Source organism: Schistocerca cancellata, chromosome 5 (assembly GCF_023864275.1).
Source record: "Schistocerca cancellata isolate TAMUIC-IGC-003103 chromosome 5, iqSchCanc2.1, whole genome shotgun sequence".
NCBI lineage: Eukaryota > Metazoa > Arthropoda > Insecta > Orthoptera > Acrididae > Schistocerca > Schistocerca cancellata.
The window spans coordinates 125,202,165-125,225,865 of NC_064630.1; positions in this window are offsets into that span (position 1 = coordinate 125,202,165).

Here is a 23,701-nt window from a genome sequence, read left to right on the forward strand (position 1 = left end):
ACCTGTACCCCTAAATTCTATTATAAGTGGCTGAGAACGGCGGTTTTTCGTATGAAACATGCGAAGCAGGTACATAATTGTCCTCCATTCTCATGTTATTTACTCTTTCCTGTTCTGTCTGATTGATCTGACTAGTCGAATGAACTGCACGAATTGCGCTTGTATTTTCTCGTCTATCTGTTTCTCCTTGTTATTTATCCATTTTCTACTTTTTTTCGACTTTATTAGTACGTATTCCTTCCTCATTTCCTATCTCTATATTTTCTATCCACTTGGTTATGTTCTGAATATCTTCATTTATATCACTATGCTCTGTTTGCAGATTTTGTATGTCTGTTGTTAAACTAGCTACAAAATTTGGTAATTCCTGGTACGCTTGTTTCAGACTGGCTATGTCTGCTTTCATTACTTTTAAACTGTTCATATATTCTGTTTTCCCTTTCCCTTTCTCTTTCTTCCCTCTCTTTTTCTCTCTCGTCCTGATGTCTCTTCCTTTCTAACTGTATTCTTTCCCTCTCTCTATCTCTCTCCTCCTGTTGCTTCTGGAATTGACCTAACTTCATTTGAATTGCAGTTACCACGTCGTAACCAGGTTTTAACTGAACAGTTTAAGTGTGCTGTACATCTGCCTACAATATTCTTAATTTTCTTTCTCTTGCCAACTTGTCCATTGAAGTCACAAAGAAGTATTTTATTATTGTTTATAGGTATGTTGGAGATTCAGATTGTAAGAGGTCCTAAAACTGATTTACTTTCTTCAGATTTCCTCTGCTGTCTTCATGTAAAGGTGGATAGCAGTTAATAAGGGACCTCGTTTTATTTTGCTCTTTAACATTGTAACCTCCCCACAAAATTTATTAAATTGAAATTAAAAATAATTATTATGGTTAGCGATTCTCATTTTTGTGTGACCTCAGAACAAAACTGGTTCCCATTTAATGTACCCACAAAATTCTTTTCTCATTTAATGTAAGCACGAAACAGAAAAATTCCTAAGCATCATAATAAAAAAATAAATTCAGTAACCTGGTAAAATTTGGACGACAGCAGTGCTGCATCGTGGCCCTGTAAGATCATTCTGAATAAAAGCAAAAATTCTTACCTCAATAAAAACGGCAAATATATCTGCTCTTACTTAACATTTTTCCGGCACAGCTCCGTGCAATGCTGGCCTATACATTTGTGATTTGTGAAAGGAAGCAACTGATTCTTTTTTTAAATGAATGCTTTTTTTCAATTACTTTACATTGCAAAAATTATTATTAGGACATTTTTTTAAAACATTTGGATGACAGTTCAGATACATTACTAGATATGCGCGACGCTGCTTCTTTACCTTATACAATAATATTCCATCTCCAGATTCACGACCAGAGCAGACTGCAGACAAGCGCAGACAACCTCAGACAAGCGACAACTAACTGCTACAGTTACACAGTTCGTACTGCAGTCAACACTGCTCTCTGGTCAGCGATTCTCATACCGCAGACAGCGCATACCTCTTACATAACCCTCCACTGGGGGGGGGGGGGGGGGGCAAAAATTTGGCAGCGATGGTGAGTCAATTGGACTTGCCATGAGCAACAAATTTTTCTTAATTAACTAAGTTTACAGTCACAGAATATATACATATATATAAGTGCAGAACATGAAATAAAATATAGTGCACATGCACTGAGTACAGAACATATCAAGCAATGACAAAATGCATACGCAAAGAGTACAAAACATATTAACAAATGACATAAAGTGCACACGCACTGTAGTACAGAACATATCAGGTAATGACAAAATGTATACGCAATGAGTACAAAACATATTAACAAATGACATAAAGTGCACACGCACTGTAGTACAGAACATATCAGGAAATTACAAAATGTATACGCAATGAGTACAAATCATATTAACAAATGACATAAAGTGCACACACACTGTAGTACAGAACATATCAGGAAATCACAAAATGTATACGCAATGAGTACAAATCATATTAACAAATGACATAAAGTGCACACGCACTGTAGTATTTTTTTTTACCAATTTACAAAAACTAGGATAGGAAAGGGAAGGATTGCATCATGGTTGTAGCACAGTAGGTTGCACGTAGCTGCACTGAAAGTCCGTATCTTTCTACAGAAGCACAACACCAAGTGAGACAATCTGAAGTTCTCTTCCCTGAAGAATTAATCAGTGTAGCCAAGACACTGAAATGTCGTATTAATATTCAATGTTATCATTTTGGTAGTACATGAGGTACACCAAACAGTGGGACCATAATAACATCTCCATCGCTCAAGGTGGTGGACAGCATGTCGTGTCAACACCACATTCTTGTAAGGTACACCAACGTAGAATTAGTGAAAAAACCAAATATAGTGCTCCATGATCATGAGGATAGACAGGACAAACGGATATTGCAGTAATTCCTGGTAATTAGGTCAGAAGGTGAAGGACATTAAGTCTTACACCAGTCATCATTGAGAATTACACTAGTCTATCAACTGATTTGAGTAATTGGTGGCACTCATCGCCTAGTTACTGAACATTTCTGTACTATGTATGAAGTATTACAGAATGATGTTCATAAGTCATCTGATTATAGTGAACATTGGCACTCATTGCCCAGTCACAAACCATTTTATGCATTATTCAAAAGTGATCATTCAACAAGAGTTAATTAATGGCATACTATTTACATAATTCAGCTAGTTATAGTAATCATTGGCCAGTTAAAAACCATCAGAAGTCATCCTTCAAAACAGGAGCTAATGAGTGTAGCATCAAGCTACTAGTATTCATATATATGGCATGTAAATGACATAATACAAATATAAGAAACAGCGGCATTCATTGGCCAGTTACTAAACATATAGCAAGTATTGAATGTTACAAAACATTTTACATCATTCAAGTGACATATGACATATTTAAAAATAATTATTGGCACTCATTGGCCAGTTACAAAACATCAGAAGTCATCCTTCAAAACAGGAGTTAAAGAGTGTAGAGCATGCATGCATTATTACAAAATATCATTCACTATTACTCAGAACTCATCATTCAAGTGACATATGACATATTTAAAATGTAACACACTGTAACTATTACTCAAGGTCTGTGATTAGAAAAACATCATTCAGTATTACTCAGAACTCTCTTAAACTGGTAGCAGTATTCAGGACTCTTAATACATTTTTTTTTCAATACTAGCAATGCATTGCCTTGGGATCGATAATTAATTGCTGGGGCATAACAATATTTACTCTTGACTTATTGCTGCAAATGAGGATAGGTAACGTCATTCGTCATGAGTCAGCTGTAGCAATGTTATGAAACAAATAAAGTATATGTGATCACATTCATGAATGATACACACAAATGGGTAAAAAAATGCAAGTACTAGAACAGGTTTAATGACCATCTGCTTATAGTACATTAATTTCATGAATAGCTTCTCCTGAAAAAAAAAATACAAAATGGACTATTAAGCTGAAAGAAGAAACGCATATTATGCTGAAAAGTAATGAACTTCGAATTAACATGTAATGAAATGTGTATTAAATATATATGTTCTCTAGCTGTCCTTTCCAAAACCTTCAGTCATCATACCATGCGACATAAGACATACTGTCAAAACGAATTGCAACAAATACTTAAATAACTACATAGCATAAATACATAAACTTCATCATTATCCTCATCTGCAAAGAAAAACTTAAAAGTGGTGCGTTTAGTGGCCATATAAAGTTTATCACTATCAACACCTGTAAACAAAAACTTCATTATTCATATCACCATAACTCCATCATTATCATCACCTGTAAAGAAAAACTTCATTATTCATATTACTATATTTTTCATCACTATTCATCACCATTCATTATCATCTGCAAAAAGACACTTCAACATACAACTATTCATAGTATAGAGTTCTTTATTTCTAGCATATTTCATCACTAAAACTAAGATGTGTAGTTCTGTCTGACAGCCTGCATTAATCGCCTCGTATTCTGAAAGAAAAAATTAGTTAGGACCGCTATCATACGATGTGTATAGTATATTCTTATTAATGCTTGTTAATTCTGATCCATTTACTCTTCGTGACGAGGTATTGCATCTTCTTTCGTTCATTCCGAAGGTGAAATTCCCATTTCATAGTAATCCACTGTGGTTTGTTTAATTTATTTCTTTGAGACGTTATTGCTTTCTGAAAATGATTAATGTCTTGCATTTAAATCATATACCCATTAAATAAAAACTGATTTCTAGTGATATAATTGAGCATACAGCATAGCATGACAGAAAACGTAATATGTCAAAAACATAGACAGTGTGCAGGTGCAAAAATGTACACAGAGTATCACAATGTAGCAGCAAAAAAAATGTAAAATAGTTACGATGTTGAGATATCATAAGGCAAAATGTCAAAGTCAACTGGTGTTTGTTATATCTTAAAGATTTCATAGTGCACACAAACAAAACAGGAAAACAATCATACATACATGAAGAATGGAAAATGTTCACGGTCTGATGTGTTACGACAAGAAAAGCGACCTGCTAACCTTACCTTGCTGGGCACTTGCCAAGAAAAAATACGACAATCATCAGTAAGTAATCACATAGATATAATTGCATCATTGGTCATATAAAAACCAGGAAATGGCATTACAGTGTGATAAATCATAAAGTATATTCATTTAATAAAGGGTTTAATATTGGAGACATGGTGATTGCCTTCACTTTTTCTGGTTCTCAAAGTTTCGACGTGTACTACATTGGGGTGAGGAATGCTGCGAATTCGATATGGACCTGCGTATAGAAGCTCAAATTTACTACACCTATTCTTTCCTCTGTTGGATACATAATGTGTGCGTACTAATATCTTCTGTCCAATGTGAAAGTCACGGCGTGTACAAACCTGTTTTTGCTGTCTTCTCCGGCGCTCTGCAGCATGTTTGATGTTGTTCAGCACAATGTCAATTATTTCATGGTGTCGTAGTCGACGAGATGTAGGAAAGGTTACTAATTCTTTAATTTTGTTAGGTGGTTCAACATTTTTCAGTATAACAGTCGGAGATAGCATAGTAGATTCATTTGGTATGGAATTACTTACATCCTGGAATGAGAGTATGTGTGTGTCCCAATCAATATGTTTTTTTATGGCAGTATATTCTACACAGTTTACCAATTTCTTTCATTAGTCGTTCACAAGGGTTCGAAGAAGCATGGTACCTGGATATATAGATCGGAGAAATGTTTCTAGCTCGTAACATACGTGTCCATATAGCAGATCGAAACTGTCGGAAATTACTTTCAATACATGCCCTACATGGGATGGAAAATGTTTTACAAATGCTTTCGAAACAGTTTTAGCAGTAGCTTTGCGTAACGGAGTGAAGGTAACAAATTTTGAAGTGAGGTCAACAGCGACAAACATGTAGCAAAAACCTCTATTAGTTCTGGGAATCGGACCAAAAATATCTACAGCAGCCATGTGTCTCAATTTAACAGGTACAATGGGATGTAACGGAGGAATATGTGAAGTCGTATCTGACTTAGCTTTCTGGCAGATTTTACATGACGCTAAAACTCGTCGAATACGTTTCTCCATGTTGGTAAAATAACAGTTCTGTCTCAGTATAAGAAAACATTTTCTGGCTCCGTAATGTGCGTAACTGAAATGAGTATACCAAATTAATTTGTTAACAAGCTCGTCAGGGATACATAATAACCAATTGTTGCTGTCAGGGTGAGAGCGGCGAAACAGAATATTATCCTGTACAATGTAATGGTTTCTAATGGTAACATTATTCCTATCTTGCCAAAGGTGTTTAATTTCTTTCCATACGTTGTCTTTACTCTGCTCTTGTGCTATGTCTTGTAATGACGACGAAATGAAATTTTCAAATGCAACTTGTTGAATGTACATGACGCTGAAATTTGCTTTGCAGATGTTGGTTGCGATATCTTGCTGATTCTTGCTGAGAGAACGGGATAGTGCGTCTGCAACAATATTTTGTGTGCCGGGAATGTGAACAATTGTAAAATTAAATTCCTGTAAATAAAGTTTCCATCTGCTTAATCTGTCGTGTGTAAATTTAGCGGAAAGTAAAAACTGTATAGTTCTACGATCTGTGTAAACGGTAGTGTGTCTTCCATAAAGAAAATGCCGAAATCTCGTAAATGCCCAAACAACACATAATGTTTCAAGTTCTGTAACAGAATAATTGCGTTCAGCAGGAGACTGAATGCGACTTGCAAAGGCGATGTTTTAAATTACTGTAGTACCATCTTCTTCAACTTCCTGAAAAATGTGTACGCCTAAAGCGGTGTTAGAACTATCGGTGGCAATGGAAAAATTTCTAGTAAGATCTGGACGTGATAAAAGTGGTGCATTCAACAAAGCTTCTTTCAGGTTCATAAATTCAGAATGTGCTTGGCTATCCCAGGACCAAATAGTGTTTTTTACCCGTCAATTGACATAATCTAGGGGTGTCTACAGCAGAGTAATGAATAAATTTACGAAAAAAGTTAATTAAACCCAAAAAGCTGCGTAGTTGTTTCTTCGTCGTAGGAACAGTAATGTCACGTAAAGCTTGAAGTTTTTCCAGGTCAGGCGCAATGCCTTCTGCTGAAATTACATGTCCAAGAAATTTTATAGAAGTTTTGCCAAAGTGCGATTTACTGAGATTAACTGTGAGTCCTTGTGCACGAAAAGTTCGTAACAGTTGTTCAAGAATCAGATTGTGTTCAGACCAGTTAGCTTCTGCAATAAGAATGTCGTCTACGTACGTTGTGATTCTGCCTTTTAATGTAAAAGTATCGGATGTCGTCAAGACTAATAACACTTTCGGGAACAACATTGAGTGTCTAAAGTAGTGCTTACGTTACTGGAAGATGCAACCTGTACAGTATCTAGTCAAATTCTATCTGACGTGCTATTATTTTCGGGAGGATGCTGTGGCATTTCCACTATTTGTACTGTTCTGTTATTTCTTCCTGACGTATTACGTTCGGGATGATATCTACTGTTTGGTTCATTCATGATAATATGTTGTTGCGGATGATTTTGCTGCTGGTAAGCCGACTGTTATTAAACGTACGCTGAAAATTGTGCTCATTACTTTTACGTCTGTCATGATAGTTATTTCTATACGGTGCATTGCGATAGGAATTGAAATGGTGTGTTTTCTGTACGTACTGATTTCCTTGTTGCTGTGCGTTACTATTTGTTGGAGCTGACGCTATACGTGTAGACGGCGAAACATTAAAGCTCGGTTGACCTTGCAGACTGCATTGTTGGTTAGGTATGCTAACCGGCTGGCTTTCATGCTGTTGCGGTGAAAAACGTCTATTGATACCAAAATGTTTTTGCGACTACTGATAATTTTGACGATACTGATGATTAAAATTTTTTCACTTATTAAAATTATGCTGGTAGTTCTTGTCATCTCTAGAGTGTCTAATGAAAACTGTCACTTTCAGGTAAAACTCGTCATACCAGGTTTTCTTTACTCATTCTTAATCCTAGATAGATCGATAGTTGAAGAGCTGTTTTGATAGATATAAAGGATAGTAAAAGAGAAGGCAGCAGTGGAGAAAACTAAAGATGAAATAGCACTACTACGGCTCGGTGCCCTGTGCACGCTACGGCACATATTCATCGAAGCATAGTGAATCCCCTGAGGTCTATCACGCGCTGCAAATAAATTTTAGTTTTTGCGTTGCAGGCGATGCCGGTGAAAATTTAAAAGCAAATTGTCGTATCCAGATCAATTCTAGTTTCTGCATTACAGGCATTGCCGATGAAAATTTAAAAGCACATTGTCTTATCCAGTCGAAAGATTGAATCTGTGTTCTGTCATTATTAAGCACTTTAAATTTCCTAACAGATAGAAAGTATTTGTAATAAAAATTATCGTCTCTGAATGTGTGAACAGGTTCAGGATTGCATGAGAATCTGTATGTCTGTGTTAATTCGGATTCTAAGTCACGTGGTCTCTGTAAATTACCTAAGTTACACTGGCTGTGTGAGTGTGACAAATGTTCGGAATGTGGCGTCTGCTGTGACGTGTTAGTGACTAAAACATTTTTCATTTCTGTCACTTTAAAACGTTCGTCAACATGACTGATCTGTTGTTCAAATTTCTTATCAACTTCCGTATCCAGAGTGCGTGAAAGTTCTGCTGACATTAAATTAAACTCGTCGCGTATCTGTATTGCGTTTTCTGAACATTGTTCAGTGACTGCATTAATTTCATCTCTAAGTGATTCTGTTGTGGCTGCATGTGTATTACTTAATTCTTGTGCAACAGATCTAATTTCTTCACTCCTGTTACTAGCACAAGCCTTAATTTCCTCACATAATTGTTATTTAGTATCATGACGTTGCACGGTAACGGCTGTAATCTGTTCACTAAGTTGTTTGTTCTGTTCATTAAGGTTGTCGTGTTTTTCGTTCGACTGTTTGAAACTTTCATTAAATTGTTTGTGCGATTCATTAAGTTGTTTAAAATGGTTGTCGTGTTTTTCATTCAACTGTTTGGAATTTTCATTAAGGTTGTCTTGTTTTTCATTAAGTTGTGTGAAATTGTTGTTTAGTTTTTCATTCCACTGTCCGATATTTTCATTACGTTGTTTGTACGATTCATTAATTCGTTTGCTATTTTCATCAAGTTGTTTGTGCTCATTGTCTAGGTTTTCATTGAGTTGTTGTAATAATGCCATAACTTGATCCCAGCCAAAATTATCGGCTCTATTCTCTGTACTGTGTAATGGTGTATCTGCAATTATCACGTTTTGTGTAACCATTTGGTTATTCTGTGATTCTTGAAAATGTTTGCTAATCGAATGTGCACTGTTGGTCACTACACCGGAATTAAATAAATCTGACATATTCTGACTACACTGTTCATTTTCGTTAGAAACATTTATCTGTTCGTTACGTAAATTTTGCAAACCGGGTGTGTCAAACTGAGCAGAGTTCATTGTAATGTAATTGTCGTTAAATTAACAGTGGACACAATTGAATTTGTTTGCTGATTATTAGGATTAAAATCATTACTAGTAATCAGCACACACTGATTGTCTGTAAATAGGGGATTATCACTATTACACTGAGTGTCGCTAGTATTATCGGTCAAATTATTCGAGTCGGCTGTTTCCCTCATTGCGCATCATGATGTACTGTTAACAGTTTTTCGCGGCATTTTTCACAAATCAAAAAATAAGCACAAAAACGAAACAAAGACAAAGCAAAAATGGAACAAACAATTACAACAAAAAGCAACAAATTGCCGATGATCTGTGAAAGAAAGAGTGACAAATTAGTAAATGCGTTGCGCCAGATGCAAACTACATTTAAGTAAATAAGAGCAGATATATGACTACTTCTCAGAGATTCACAAAGAAATACGATCCTGGCCGGATGTCGCCAAGTGTAACGTCCCCACAGAAAAATTAATGATTAAATTAAATATGAATAATGAATGTGATTCTAATTTAGTGTAACCTCTCTACAGAAATTCATTCACATTTAATGTACCCACAAAATTCTTTTCTCATTTAATGTAAGCACGAAACAGAAAAATTCCTAAGCGTCATAATAAAAATAAAAATAAATTCAGTAACCTGGTAAAATTTGGACGACAGCAGTGCTGCGTCGTGGCCCTGTAAGATCATTCTGAATAAAAGCAAAAATTCTTACCTCAATAAAAACGGCAAATACATCTGCTCTTACTTAACATTTTTCCGGCACAGCTCCGTTCAATGCTGGCCTATACATTTGTGATTTGTGAAAGGAAGCAACTGATTTTTTTTGAATGAATTACTTTACATTGCAAAATTTATTATTAGGACATTTTTTTAAAACATTTGGATGACAGTTCAGATACATTACTAGATATGCGCGACGCTGCTTCTTTACCTTATACAATAATATTCCATCTCCAGATTCACGACCAGAGCAGACTGCAGACAAGCGCAGACAACCTCAGACAAGCGACAACTAACTGCTACAGTTACACAGTTCGTACTGCAGTCAACACTGCTCACTGGTCAGCGATTCTCATACCGCAGACAGCGCATACCTCTTACAACATTAAGATGCACATCTTTCTGAATATGACTAAGATATGCTGTGCGATCGACAGTTTTTTTTTTTTTTTTTTTTTTTTTTTTTTTTTTTTTTTTTTTTTGTTTACATAAAACGCTGATCCAAGCTTTGGCATGTTTCCCCTTATCCTTGCTACTTGTTGCCCTCTACAAACTTTTTGGTATTGTGTATCAGCTACAGTCTCATCTAGGAATCTCGTTTCCTGCACTGCTAAAATGTGTTTATCGTTCGTCTGTATGTCGTGTGGCTAGGGCCTCCCGTCGGGTAGACCGTTCGCCTGGTGCAGGTCTTTCGATTTGACGCCACTTCGGCGACCTGCGCGTCGATGGGGATGAAATGGTGATGATTAGGACAACACAACACCCAGTCCCTGAGCGGAGAAAATCTCCGACCCAGCCGGGAATCGAACCCGGGCCCTTAGGATTGACAGTCTGTCACGCTGACCACTCAGCTACCAGGGCGGACGTTCATCTGTAGAAGTAATTCCAATAAAGTAGTACTTAAATTTCCTTTAATTTACGTCTATGGTCACAAATATTTTGTTCATGGATTACCAGTTTCGGTCTACAATGACCATCTTTAGGTCTGTGTTTTATAAAAAGTGTCCTAATGTACTGCAGACATAGTGTCAAATGTTAAACTTAAAATCAGCACCAGCATCGTCAGATATTTATAAATAATAGGATATGCATGAGTCATGTTGTCAGTAGCACTACTGTTCAAAACGATGTATGACGATGCTCGTGCTGATTTTGCATGTAACACTTGACGTTGCCATTATGGCTGCAGTACATTAGTACACTGTTTTTATAAAACACAGATCTGAAGATGGTCATTATAGATCGAAACTGGTAATCTGTGAACAAAATGTTTGTGACCATAGACGTAAATTAAAGGAAATTTATTCTATATACAGGTCACTGTTTTATTTGCGACAATGTCGCAGCTTGTGAAAAGAGTACTTCTTTAACTTTAACTTAGCTGGCATTTCTGGGTATTCCGTTTTTTCTTCACCATTGATGTTTGGACTCCTCAAACTCTCAGGTGTCAATGCATTAAACGATGTTACAGTGAATTCTGCATCTGAGTTACCACCTGGAGTAGTATATCAATTATGTGAGCTTTCCATTTTGCGACCTAAAGTTGAAATTGGAGAGAGCAAGAAATCCATGGTCATCCCTGGCTTACTAGGTTATTAGTGATACAGATCCTTAACATTTCCATTGCCTTGTGTCAACATCACGGCTGCCGCTCTAATGACCTAGTCACGCCACCTGGTCATTGGGCCTTCCCCTGAGTAATGGTCCTCAAGGTGCTGTTCGCCGCCATTTGATTTGTAGGTGCTTCCCCGCAGCTCTTCCCGCCTCAACGACGTTGTGATCTTCTCCCATTGTTGTTCACATTTCTTCATGCTTCCAATAAACAAGCACATAAACGTATTGAGAAATAAACGGCTGTATATATTGCGGCACAATGCAGCTCGCAAAAAACTCCTGTTAGTAGAACGCAACTAAGTGATTTAAAACGTCTAGTATCACGTTTGTCCGCAGCTCGTGGTCGTGCGGTAGCGTTCTCGCTTCCCGCGCCCGGGTTCCCGGGTTCGATTCCCGGCGGGGTCAGGGATTTTCTCTGCCTCGTGATGACTGGGTGTTGTGTGATGTCCTTAGGTTAGTTAAGATTAAGTAGTTCTAAGTTCTAGGGGACTGATGACCATAGATGTTAAGTCCCATAGTGCTCAGAGCCATTTGAACCATTTGAGTAACACGTTTGTCAGTTTCCTACGGTTGTCTGAGAAAAAAAAGACTGTTCATCTCGGGACCTTTTTTTTTTGGGGGGGGGGGGGGGGGGGACAGCAGACATTACAGCTGCGCGTATTAACATTGCGAGCGTGGGTCGCGACACTGTTATTGCAACTCTAGGACTTCAATCCACTGGATTTTTACTTTTGAGACCACGTGAAAGAACTTATTTACTTATTTACGCTCAGCAAGTAAATAATGTGGACGAACTTAACGCAGAGGATTTTCGACGGCGCCAATCGCTAAAGGCAAAGGTGCATGTGAGTGAACGAGTGCGACGAAACTGGTTTCACGATAATGAAGCGTATGTCGAATCGAATGCTGAGCATTTTGAACAGTTGCTTGTAATAAGAGGAAACAAAGTAGTATGGGTTTCATGTTCGTTACGGTACTGTTGTAGAAAAGGAAAATAATATAATTTAACTTTCGTTATTGTATTTTTGTAAAAAGAGGAAATAGCTGATTGTAATTAACGCACAACAAATTACATGGTAATTGGTTGATTTTGTACTACGAAAAACACATTTTATTTTAGGTTAGCTTTTCTTTACTACCACGACCTTCGTTATGGTAATATTGTACAACAGAAAACGTGTGGTTGTACTTAATTGTTTACGTAGAACGAATTACTCGTCCTTGACAACCCAGTGGCTGTTTACATTGCTTGTATCGGTAGTACCTAGACGCCGCGTGTCGTAGTTGTACACATCCAATGTTTACGTTGGTCTGGTTCGTCGGTTACCTTTCTTTGTCCGCCGCGTCGATGTCGGCAATACACAAGCAAGCTGACAATGCAAACAGAAATCCATCTGCTATCAACCTAAAATAATTTTTAGAAAAACAAAAATAAAATGCGGGATACACGAAGTTTCATTAGCCTTTTTTGTGAATGACACCGAGATGTACCATCTGTATAATTTTGGCCGATTGTATCGTTTGCACCCTGTATATAAGTTATAAAATTTCTTTGACTCTCCTTTCGTGGATTTTCCATACGATGTTATTAGAATGAAAACGTTGATTTTGTATTTGGGTGTTTTTGTAAACTTTTGTTAATCTTATATACACTGACCAGCCACATTAATGTGCCCACTGCCTATGTTAGACGTCAACGTGCAACAGACGGCACGTGAGCTGACAAATGAGCGATTTAGCTGCGGCCCGGAAATATGGATTTCTTCACAATCATTTGACTTCTTTTCTGGTTTTTTTCCTTGACTAAAGCAAAGCATTAAAATCAATTTTGATTAAATGAAAATTATTTGCTTTGGACTAAGGTTTTCATATCCCATGAAAATGTATATTAAACTGAATTAAAAAGCTTGGCATATGTAGCGGGCATGTCAGCATATAGTTACACAAGACTTAAAAACTATGAAATATAGATAGTTGAGAGCACTGCTGCAAAATTTGCTGCAATATAGATGACATCAGCATATGCCGTTGACATACGGCGCAGAACGACTGAAAGCAAACACCCTGAAACCAGAAGTGGGCGTTATGGTATGGGGAACACTTTCATGGCATTCCCTGGGTGATCTCGTCATTCTGAAAGGCACAATGGATCAACACAAGTATGCATCTATCCTTGGGAACCATGTCCACCCTTACATGCAGTTTGATGTTTCTCCACACAATGGCATCTACCAACAGGACAATGCTATGTGTCAAAAAGCTCACAATGTACGTGTGAGCTTCGAAGGGAACCAGGATGAGTTTATTGTACTCCCCTGGCCATCCCCAGATTTAAACCCAGTCGAGACACTGTGGGACCTCTTCCATTGGGTTGTTGGCATCTTGGATCCTCAACCGAGATACCTAGTGCAGCTGACCAAGACAATGGAGTCGGTATAGCTCCATATCCCTGTCTGTACTTTTCAGGATTTTGATGACTTCTCGAGGTTTTGACAGGTGGTCATTAATGTGACTGGACAGAGCACGCTGTTGTCACTGTGTAGTTTCGTCCAAGTAGCATAATAAAGAAATAATTGCTACCGAGCAGGAGTCACGTGAATTCCATGTCAACAATGCGCTTAGTTGATACACCTGCCGCCTACTCAATTGTAGTCATGTTCAACAATGGTGTATTGTTGCTACTTCGCTACGGTATTGTAGCTAGCAAAGGTTGGCGACAGTTGCTGAGGTAGTTACGTACGCTTTTTGACGGAGGGCTTCCGATTTTTTCCGATTCCTTCCAGCTAGGGACTGGAGTGAGACTTATTACACAAGAGTACTTCGAAGTATTTGATAAAATAGTGTGTGATATGGGAAACACGTCTTACATGTAACACGTCATTTCATCTCACTTTAATATATTGTCGTGGACGCCTTGAAAGAAAGCTCTGTATGTTATTTTTCAAAATATACAGCAGATTTTAGCGATAAATGCAGCAGAAATATCGATACAGTTGAGCTATCTAAGCGAATAAGCGGCTTTCAAATTCTGGTAGAAAGAACGCATGAAGCACCGACATAGCTTCCTATTTTTTTTTTCCTAAAGTGTGGCTCACGAGATGATTATCTAAATATCATAATAGCTTTGAGAATATTTATGATACTCCTAGTGACTGCGGCATCTTGGCAGTTTCAGCAGATTAAATACTTAAGGTCGAGCGTTGGTGAAGCAGACGGTCAAATCAGTTATCTTGTCGACAGAATACGACCCAGCTGCTAGATTTAACTTTAGTGCAATAATCAATGTGTTTTCTTTGCTCGAAGCAAGGAAATGGCAGGTAAAGTTACATTAAAATCTCAGTTCTTCGAAAGGAATGTGTTCTGAACACTTAATTATAGACCGATTTCTTTTACTTCGAATTAATGGTTTATGTACACTAGCAGTTTATGAGGGGGCAAATAAAATATGTTCTTTATTGTACATCATACTAAAATACAGTAGCTGCCATGAACAATGTGACATACATTTTGTTACAGTTTGAATTTTTCTAGATAATTATACAGTTTGCAATTCATTTACTACGATGATACATACTAATGATGATAATAAACAAATTATTGGGTGCAGTATTTTTGATTCGTGTAGCTCATGTAAGTAATATTTTTCAATAACGCTTCATCTTTATTAAGCCTATCGTACAAATTACAAAGTTTTCTAAATACGAGTAGAAAAAAATTGTTTCCAAGACGGGGGGGGGGGGGGGGGTGGAAGGGTGCGCAGCTTTGGCAGCTCTGTCAAGATCGCGAAGTCACCTCGGTACAGCTCTGGTTTTACACTCTAATAAACAATCACGCAAACAATAAAGGAAGTCATGTTGGCTACGATCGCTAGTAATGGCGCCACACTGACGTACTTGGCTACCTCTGACTGCAATGGAACGCATGTTGATACCTGTAAGAAGCAGAACGATGGCCACCAAGAATATTCCAAATAATGACTCATCTACACTCGAGATTAGCTGAATTAGAAGGGAAGGAAGCAGATGGGACTAGCTCCCCATCGATAACAAGATCAATGGAGGCGGAGCTTCAAGCTGCTGTTCGACAAAGGTGGGAGAGATAATCTGGCATATGACTATAAAGCAATATCTAGTCACTTACCTCAAGCGATTCATGGAGCCCAGAGAAAAACTTAATTTTTGATGGTAGGATTTGAACACCGTTTCTCCCGAGAGCCTACCAAACGAATGGCACTGGCAAGAGGCAGGCCTCGCTCTCGGAACGTCGGCAGTTCAGATCCCCATATTTTGTTTTTCCCTCAACCACTCACAGCAGACTCCGAGAGTAATGAGAGTGGTTTTTTTCACAAGATGTGGCAACCCTGCAGGCTTGCGTAGGCACAATATCTTTGACCTTGGTCTATAAGCTGCGTCTAGTCCAAGCGGCGCATCAATGCAACAGCTCAGTTGTGAGTTATGCTGTAATAAGTTAACATGTGTTTGTGTCTCTCGCCACGAAAATGGAACCGCATAATATTGCGCAACGGTATGCCATTTCTTTTTGCGTTAAATTGGGTGAAAACGCGACGACAACTTGTGGTAAGCTTCAGAAGGCTTTTGGAGAGGAGGTTACGTCAAGAGCTCAAGTTTTTCGTTGCCATAAAATGTTTAGTGAAGGCAGAACGAATGTTGAAGATGAAGACCGCAATGGACGATCACCAACCTCACGGACGAATGTCAACTTGGCCAGGGTGTGTGAACTCGTACGATCTAATCGAAGATTATCCATGAAAACGATTGCAGAAGAACTGAACATCAATCTAGAAACGGTTCGTCTAATAATAACTGAAGATCTTGGTATGAGAAAGATTTATGCTAAAATGATCGCCAAAAATCTCACACTACAACAGCGAGAAACACGGAAAAATGTGGCAGCCGATCTGTTAGAGCAAACGGAAATCAATCCAGAATTGTAGAGCCGTGTTATCACTGGTGATAAAAGTTGGTTTTTTCTGTACGATCCAGAGAAAAACGCCAAAGTTCGCTATGGTGCTCAAAGGGGTCACCCAAACCAAAAAAAGCTCACATGTCAAAGTCAAAAGTGAAATGCATGCTTGCGTGCTTCTTGATTGTTCATAAAGAGTGGGTGCCTCCTGGACAAACAGTTAACCAATATTACTACAAAGAAATATCAGAAAGACTTTGTAAAAGAGTTCTTCGTGTCCGTGCCAACATTGCTGATAATTAGATTCTGCATCACGATAATGCGCCATTCCATACTGCTCTGTCAGTACAGCAATTTTTAACCTGAAAACAAATTTCAGTACTACCACAGTCACCTTATTCACCAGATATCGCTCCGTGTGACTTTTTTCTATTTCTAAGAGCCAAAACGGCGATCAAAGGACACCATTTTCAAACAACACAAGATGTCCAAAAAGCTGTGATGAGGGTCTTGGAGGATATTACAGACGATGAGTTCCAGAAATGTTACCAACAATGGCAGAAGCGCTGGAAAAAGTATGTGCAGCCAGAAGGGCACTACTTTGAAGGAGACAACACTAAACTTGACTAAAACGCTAAGCAACATTTTTTTCACATCAGTCTCATTACTTTGTTCTCGCACCTCGTAAGTTCTAAGAAGAGTCGGAAATCAAATAACTTTCTCCCACACCTATCTCGCGAAATGACCACGACGAGAAAGTCCCGTAAATTAGAGCTTATTGGGAGGCTTAACGACAGCAGTTCGCGAGTGGAACAGGAAAGAGGAGGAAGGGCTCACAGGCCATAAACATTGATACAGATCGGTTTCTTGACGAAGTACAGTTTAACACGACGTTGCACTCATCTCAGGGCTCGTACTACTCTTGGTGAAGACCAAGATTGGTAGAAATTTAAGGATGGTCCTGAGGGTAAGTTATACTGCCAGAAAAAGGCAATTGCAACACCGAGAGGGTGTTGTGCGACATAGCGAACGGTGGTTGGCGCGTTTCCACCTCTGAAAGTCGGCATCTACTCTAACTTCGCGCCAGTCGCATGAGAGTGGCGGTAGTAGCGCTTCTATGAGGATCCAAGTCAGGTTTGCTTTAAATACGCGCTGTAACGGTCGTGAGCGTTAGTTACCTTTGAGACTGGACGTGGTGAGTTGATGCTAGTCACGAATACCTTTAAGGCGACAGAGGCGCCATTATCAACACCTCACTGAGTTTCAATGAGATCGTGAAATAGGACTACGATTCACTTGATGTACCTTCTGCGATATTGCAGAAAGACTTGGCAGGAAGGTAGCCATTGTACACTCCTGGAAATTGAAATAAGAACACCGTGAATTCATTGTCCCAGGAAGGGGAAACTTTATTGACACATTCCTGGGGTCAGATACATCACATGATCACACTGACAGAACCACAGGCACATAGACACAGGCAACAGAGCATGCACAATGTCGGCACTAGTACAGTGTACATCCACCTTTCGCAGCAATGCAGGCTGCTATTCTCCCATGGAGACGCTCGTAGAGATGCTGGGTGTAGTCCTGTGGAACGGCTTGCCATGCCATTTCCACCTGGCGCCTCAGTTGGACCAGCGTTCGTGCTGGACGTGCAGACCGCGTGAGACGACGCTTCATCCAGTCCCAAACATGCTCAATGGGGGACAGATCCGGAGATCTTGCTGGCCAGGGTAGTTGACTTACACCTTCTAGAGCACGTTGGGTAGCACGGGATACATGCGGACGTGCATTGTCCTGGTGGAACAGCAAGTTCCCTTGCCGGTCTAGGAATGGTAGAACGATGGGTTCGATGACGGTTTGGATGTACCGTGCACTATTCAGTGTCCCCTCGACGATCACCAGTGGTGTACGGCCAGTGTAGGAGATCGCTCCCCACACCATGATGCCGGGTGTTGGCCCTGTGTGCCTCGGTCGTATGCAGTCCTGATTGTGGCGCTCACCTGCACGGCGCCAAACACGCATACGACCATCATTGGCACCAAGGCAGAAGCGACTCTCATCGCTGAAGACGACACGTCTCCATTCGTCCCTCCATTCACGCCTGTCGCGACACCACTGGAGGCGGGCTGCACGATGTTGGGGCGTGAGCGGAAGACGGCCTAACGGTGTGCGGGACCGTAGCCCAGCTTCATGGAGACGGTTGCGAATGGTCCTCGCCGATACCCCAGGAGCAACAGTGTCCCTAATTTGCTGGGAAGTGGCGGTGCGGTCCCCTACGGCACTGCGTAGGATCCTACGGTCTTGGCGTGCATCCGTGCGTCGCTGCGGTCCGGTCCCAGGTCGACGGGCACGTGCACCTTCCGCCGACCACTGGCGACAACATCGATGTACTGTGGAGACCTCACGCCCCACGTGTAGAGCAATTCGGCGGTACGTCCACCCGGCCTCCCGCATGCCCACTATACGCCCTCGCTCAAAGTCCGTCAACTGCACATACGGATCACATCCACGCTGTCGTGGCATGCTACCAGTGTTAAAGACTGCGATGGAGCTCCGTGTGCCACGGCAAACTGGCTGACACTGACGGCGGCGGTGCACAAATGCTGCGCAGCTAGCGCCATTCGACGGCCAACTCCGCGGTTCCTGGTGTGTCCGCTGTGCCGTGCGTGTGATCATTGCTTGTACAGCCCTCTCGCAGTGTCCGGAGCAAGTATGTTGGGTCTGACACACCGGTGTCAATGTGTTCTTTTTTCCATTTCCAGGAGTGTATATGACTGCTTTCAGCTGTGGTCACGAGAATGTACGGTCGCAAGATGACGGGGATCCAGACTGCCATGTGGTATTAACGAGGGGGAAGACCATCGTATTCAGCGAACGGCTCTGGCACATGGTACTGCATCTGCAGCACAGTGACAAAACGAACTGTTACAAATCTGTTACTTCAAGGACAGCTTCTAGCCATAAGCCCTGTAGCGCGTGTTCCACTGACCCCAAACCACCGCCATTTGCGAGTTTGGTGGTGTCGAGCGATAGCTCATTGGAGGGAAGGGTGAAGGTCTGTTGTGTTTTCTGATGAAAGCTGGTCCTGCTTCGATGCCGGGATAACCTTATGTGGGTTAGAAGGACAGTTGAGAGGGCAACCGACCTGTCTGGGTGCTAGACGTACTGGACCTATACCTGGAGTTATGACCTGGGGTGCGATTTCGTATGACAGCAGGAGCACTTTCGTGACTATCCCACACACCCTAACTGCAAATGTCTACGTCAATCTGGTGATTCGACCTGCTGTGCTGCCATTCATGGAAAGCATTTCAGTGGGTGTTTTCCATCACGATAACGCTCGTTCCTGTACTGCTGTTGTATCCAGACATGCTCTACAGAGTGTCGACATGTTGCCTTGGCCTGCTCGATCATCAGTTCTGTCTGAAATTGAGCACATAAGGGATATCATTGGACGACAACTCCAGCGTCATCCACAAACACCATGAAACGTTCCTGTATTGACTGACCAAGTACACAGGCATGGGACTCCATACACACAAGCTGACATCCCGCACCTATGCGACACAATACATGCACGTTTGCATGCTTGCATTCAACATTCTGATGGCTACACCGGTTATTAACGTACCAGCGTTTCACATTTGCAGTGACTTATGTCGCGCTTACATTAACTTGAGCTCTTGCAAAGTGAATCTCTTAGATATGTTACCTAGATAAATGTAGTCCCGAAATTTCATTACTCTACATTAATTATTATTTGGTGTTGCGATCGGAAATTCTGCATAGCAGATGTCACAATACTGCCTGTGTGATACATTTGTTATGTGAGCTTAATTTCAGCACAGAAAAAAGCCCTTACCGCAGATGAAGAATGATATGAGTTTATGATGGTTACTGAATGTGTCAAACGTTATTGTAATTTTGAGGTGTAGATCGCAATGCAGCATTCCCAGAACACGTGCAGCTTATCACCAATTATCAGACTCGGAGAAAGGTCAAATTATTGTCATGAGGGACATGGAGGCACCATACGGACAGATCGCACAGACAGGTAGGTGTAGTCCAATGACTACAGAAAGAGTAGTGACGATGTTGACTCAAGATAACAGTGTGGCAACAAGAAGATGTAAGACAGCTTCCAGAAAGTCTACACCAAGAGAAGTACATAGGACTGTTCGACTGGTTCTAAAAACAAATGTGCGAAAACAACTGAAATCCATGCTGAGATTACTGGTTGTGTGTCACCACTGAGAGTCGCGAGCAGATTACTGGAAGCTACATGGATGTCTTGTGCTACCGCACATCGTTTACCACTGACACCGTAACACAACAGAGGGTTGAATGTTGTAGAACGTAGAGCCACAGTCAGCTAGGACACTGAGTGGCACTGTGCGGTTTTCAGCGATGACTTCAGTCTGTGGCGTTTAGATCCGTGTCAGCGTGTCCATAGACGACCTTATGAGACGTCAGAAATTGCAACTACTCTCGAAGCCCACACCTCTCCATTGCGGGTGATGTCAAAGGATGGAAATCCATGGAAATGCATGTTTTTATAGGATCATTGTACACAGCTCAGTCTTACTACTTATCCATTTTTATTACTTCCTGGTTAAAAATATGTATACTTTTTCCGTGCATATTTTGATCATTTTGGGGATAAAAATTTGCATAATGCATATGCACTGCCGGAAAAAACTGCAACACTAAAAAATAATTTATGCAAAGCAATGAAACTTCGGGAATCGTTTGCCCAGGTAATATATTTAAGTGATGAACATTGCAAGATCACAAATTAATGTAAGCATGAGATAAACCGTTGCAAATGTGAAATGCTGGTACATTAATAACAGGTGTACATCTACATCTACATCTACATATACATGGCTACTCTGCAATTCACACTTAAGTGCTTGGCAGAGGGTTCATCGAACCGTTTTCATACCACTTCTCTACCATTCCACTCTCGAATGGCGTGTGGGAAAAAGGAACACCTAAATCTTTCCGTTCGAGCTCTGATTTCTCTTATTTTATTATGATGATTATTTCTCCCTAAATAGGTGGGTGTCCACAAATTATTTTCGCATTCGGAAGAGAAAGTTGGTGATTGAAATTTCGTAGATAGATCTCACCCCAATGAAAACCGCCTTTGTTTCAGTGGCTGCCACCCCAACTCGCGTATCATATCAGTGACACTCTCACCTCTACTGCGCGATAACACTAAATGGGCTACACTTCTTTGCACATTTTCGATGTCCTCCGTCAATCCTACCTGGCAAGGATCCCAGACCGCGCAGCAATATTCCAGCCGAGGACGGACAAGTGTAATGTAGGTTGTCTCGTTAGTGGGTTTGTCGCATGTTCTAACTGTTCTGCCAACAAAGCACAGTCTTTGTTTCGCCTTCCCCGCAATATTATCTATGTGGTCTTTCCAATTTAAGTTGCTCGTAATTGTAATTCCTAGGTATTTACTCGAATTGACAGCCCTTAGATTTCTGCGATTTATCGTATACCCTAAATTTATCGGATTTCTTTTAGTACCCATGTGGATGACCTAGCACTTTTCTTTGTTTAGTGCCAGGTGCCACTTTTCGCACCATACAGAAATTCTCTCCAGATTATTTTGTAATTGGAATTGATCGTCTGATGATTTTACTAGACGGTAAATTACAGCATCATCTGCAAACTATCTAAGGGGGCTGCTCATATTATCACCTAGATCATGTATGTAAATCAGGAACAGCAGAGGGTCTATGACACTATCCTACGGAACGCCATATAGCCCTTCTGTTCTACTTGATGATTTACCGTCTGTTACTACGAACTGTGACCTCTCTGAGAGGAAATCACGAATCCAGTCACACAACTGAGACGATACTCCATATGCACGCAATTTGATTAATAGTCGCTTGTGAGGAACGGTATCAAAAGTCTTCTAGAAATCTAGGAATATGGAACCGATCTGAGATCCCTTGTCGACAGCACTCATTACTTCATGGGAATAAAGAGCTAGCGGTGTTGCACAAGCACGATATTTTCTGAATTCGAGTTGGTTATGTATCAATAAGTCATTTTCTTCAAGGTGATTCATGGTGTTCGATTACAGTATATGCTACTTTCCAGTCTTTAGGAACAGACCTTCCGTGAAATGAGCGGTTATATATGATTGCTAGGAAAGGCGCTGTTGTGTCTGCATACTCTGAAAGGAACCTGAATGGTATACCATCTGGACTGGAAGACTTTCCTTTCTTAAATGATTTGAGTTGTTTCGCAACACCTAAGATATCTACTTTTATGTCACTCATGCTAACATTTGTTCTGGTTTCGTATTTTGCAATATTTGCTTCATCTTCTTTCGTGAAGGAATTACGGAAAACTGTATTTAGTAAACTCCGCTTTAGTGGCACCATCATCGGTAACATTGCCTTCGTTATAAATAAATTTAAGAACATAGACATTCATAAATTTTGCCTAGAACAGCATATGGAAGCATGTGCAACAGAATTAGATTTTCACAAAAAATCTTTCATAATATTAAGTGTATATCGAGCACCTGCAGGTAACTTTAATCTGTTTGTAAACCACCTTGAAGCTGTACTGGCCCATTTAACAACCAAAAACAAAGAAATAGTGGTTGCTGGTGATTTCAATGTAGATTTCCTTAAAGACTCTCCCAATAAGAACTTATTTGAGTTAGTAACACTATCATTCAACTTAATTCCCACAGTAAAGTTCCCCACTAGGATAGCCACTTGCTCACAAACAGCCATTGATAATATCTTTATAGAAAAGTCCAATCAACAAAATTATATTACAAAACCAATAGTCAATGGCCTCTCAGACCATGACATACAGTTCCTTCTGTTAAATGTTAATACTGAACAGGATATAAAATCTGTTAAATCTGAGCTCAAGAGGGTAATCAGTAAGCCAAAAATTGATTATTTTAGGACACTCCTCAGAGACATTCACTGGACTGATGTTTACAGTGCTCATGGCATGACTGAAAAATATAACATTTTTGCTAATAAAGTGCTTACCTTATTTGAACACTGCTTTCCCCCAAAACTTACCAAGGTTAGAGCAAAGTCTACAAAGAAGCCATGGATTACTCGAGGAATAGGGGTATCTTGTAAAACAAAAAGAAAACTGTATCTGTCAATCCGAAACATTTCCAATGTTGATGCTATAGCACATTATAAGAAATACTGCAAAATATTAAAGACTGTAATACGGATGTCAAAGCAAATATATTACAAGGAAAAGATAGTCATATCAGATAACAAAATAAAGACAATATGGGATATAGTGAAGGAAGAGACCTGTAGAACCAGACATGAAGAGGAACAAATAGCATTAAGAGTAAATGATACATTGGTGACAGATGTGTATAGTGTTGCAGAACTTTTTAACAAACATTTTATAACTGTTACTGAAAAGA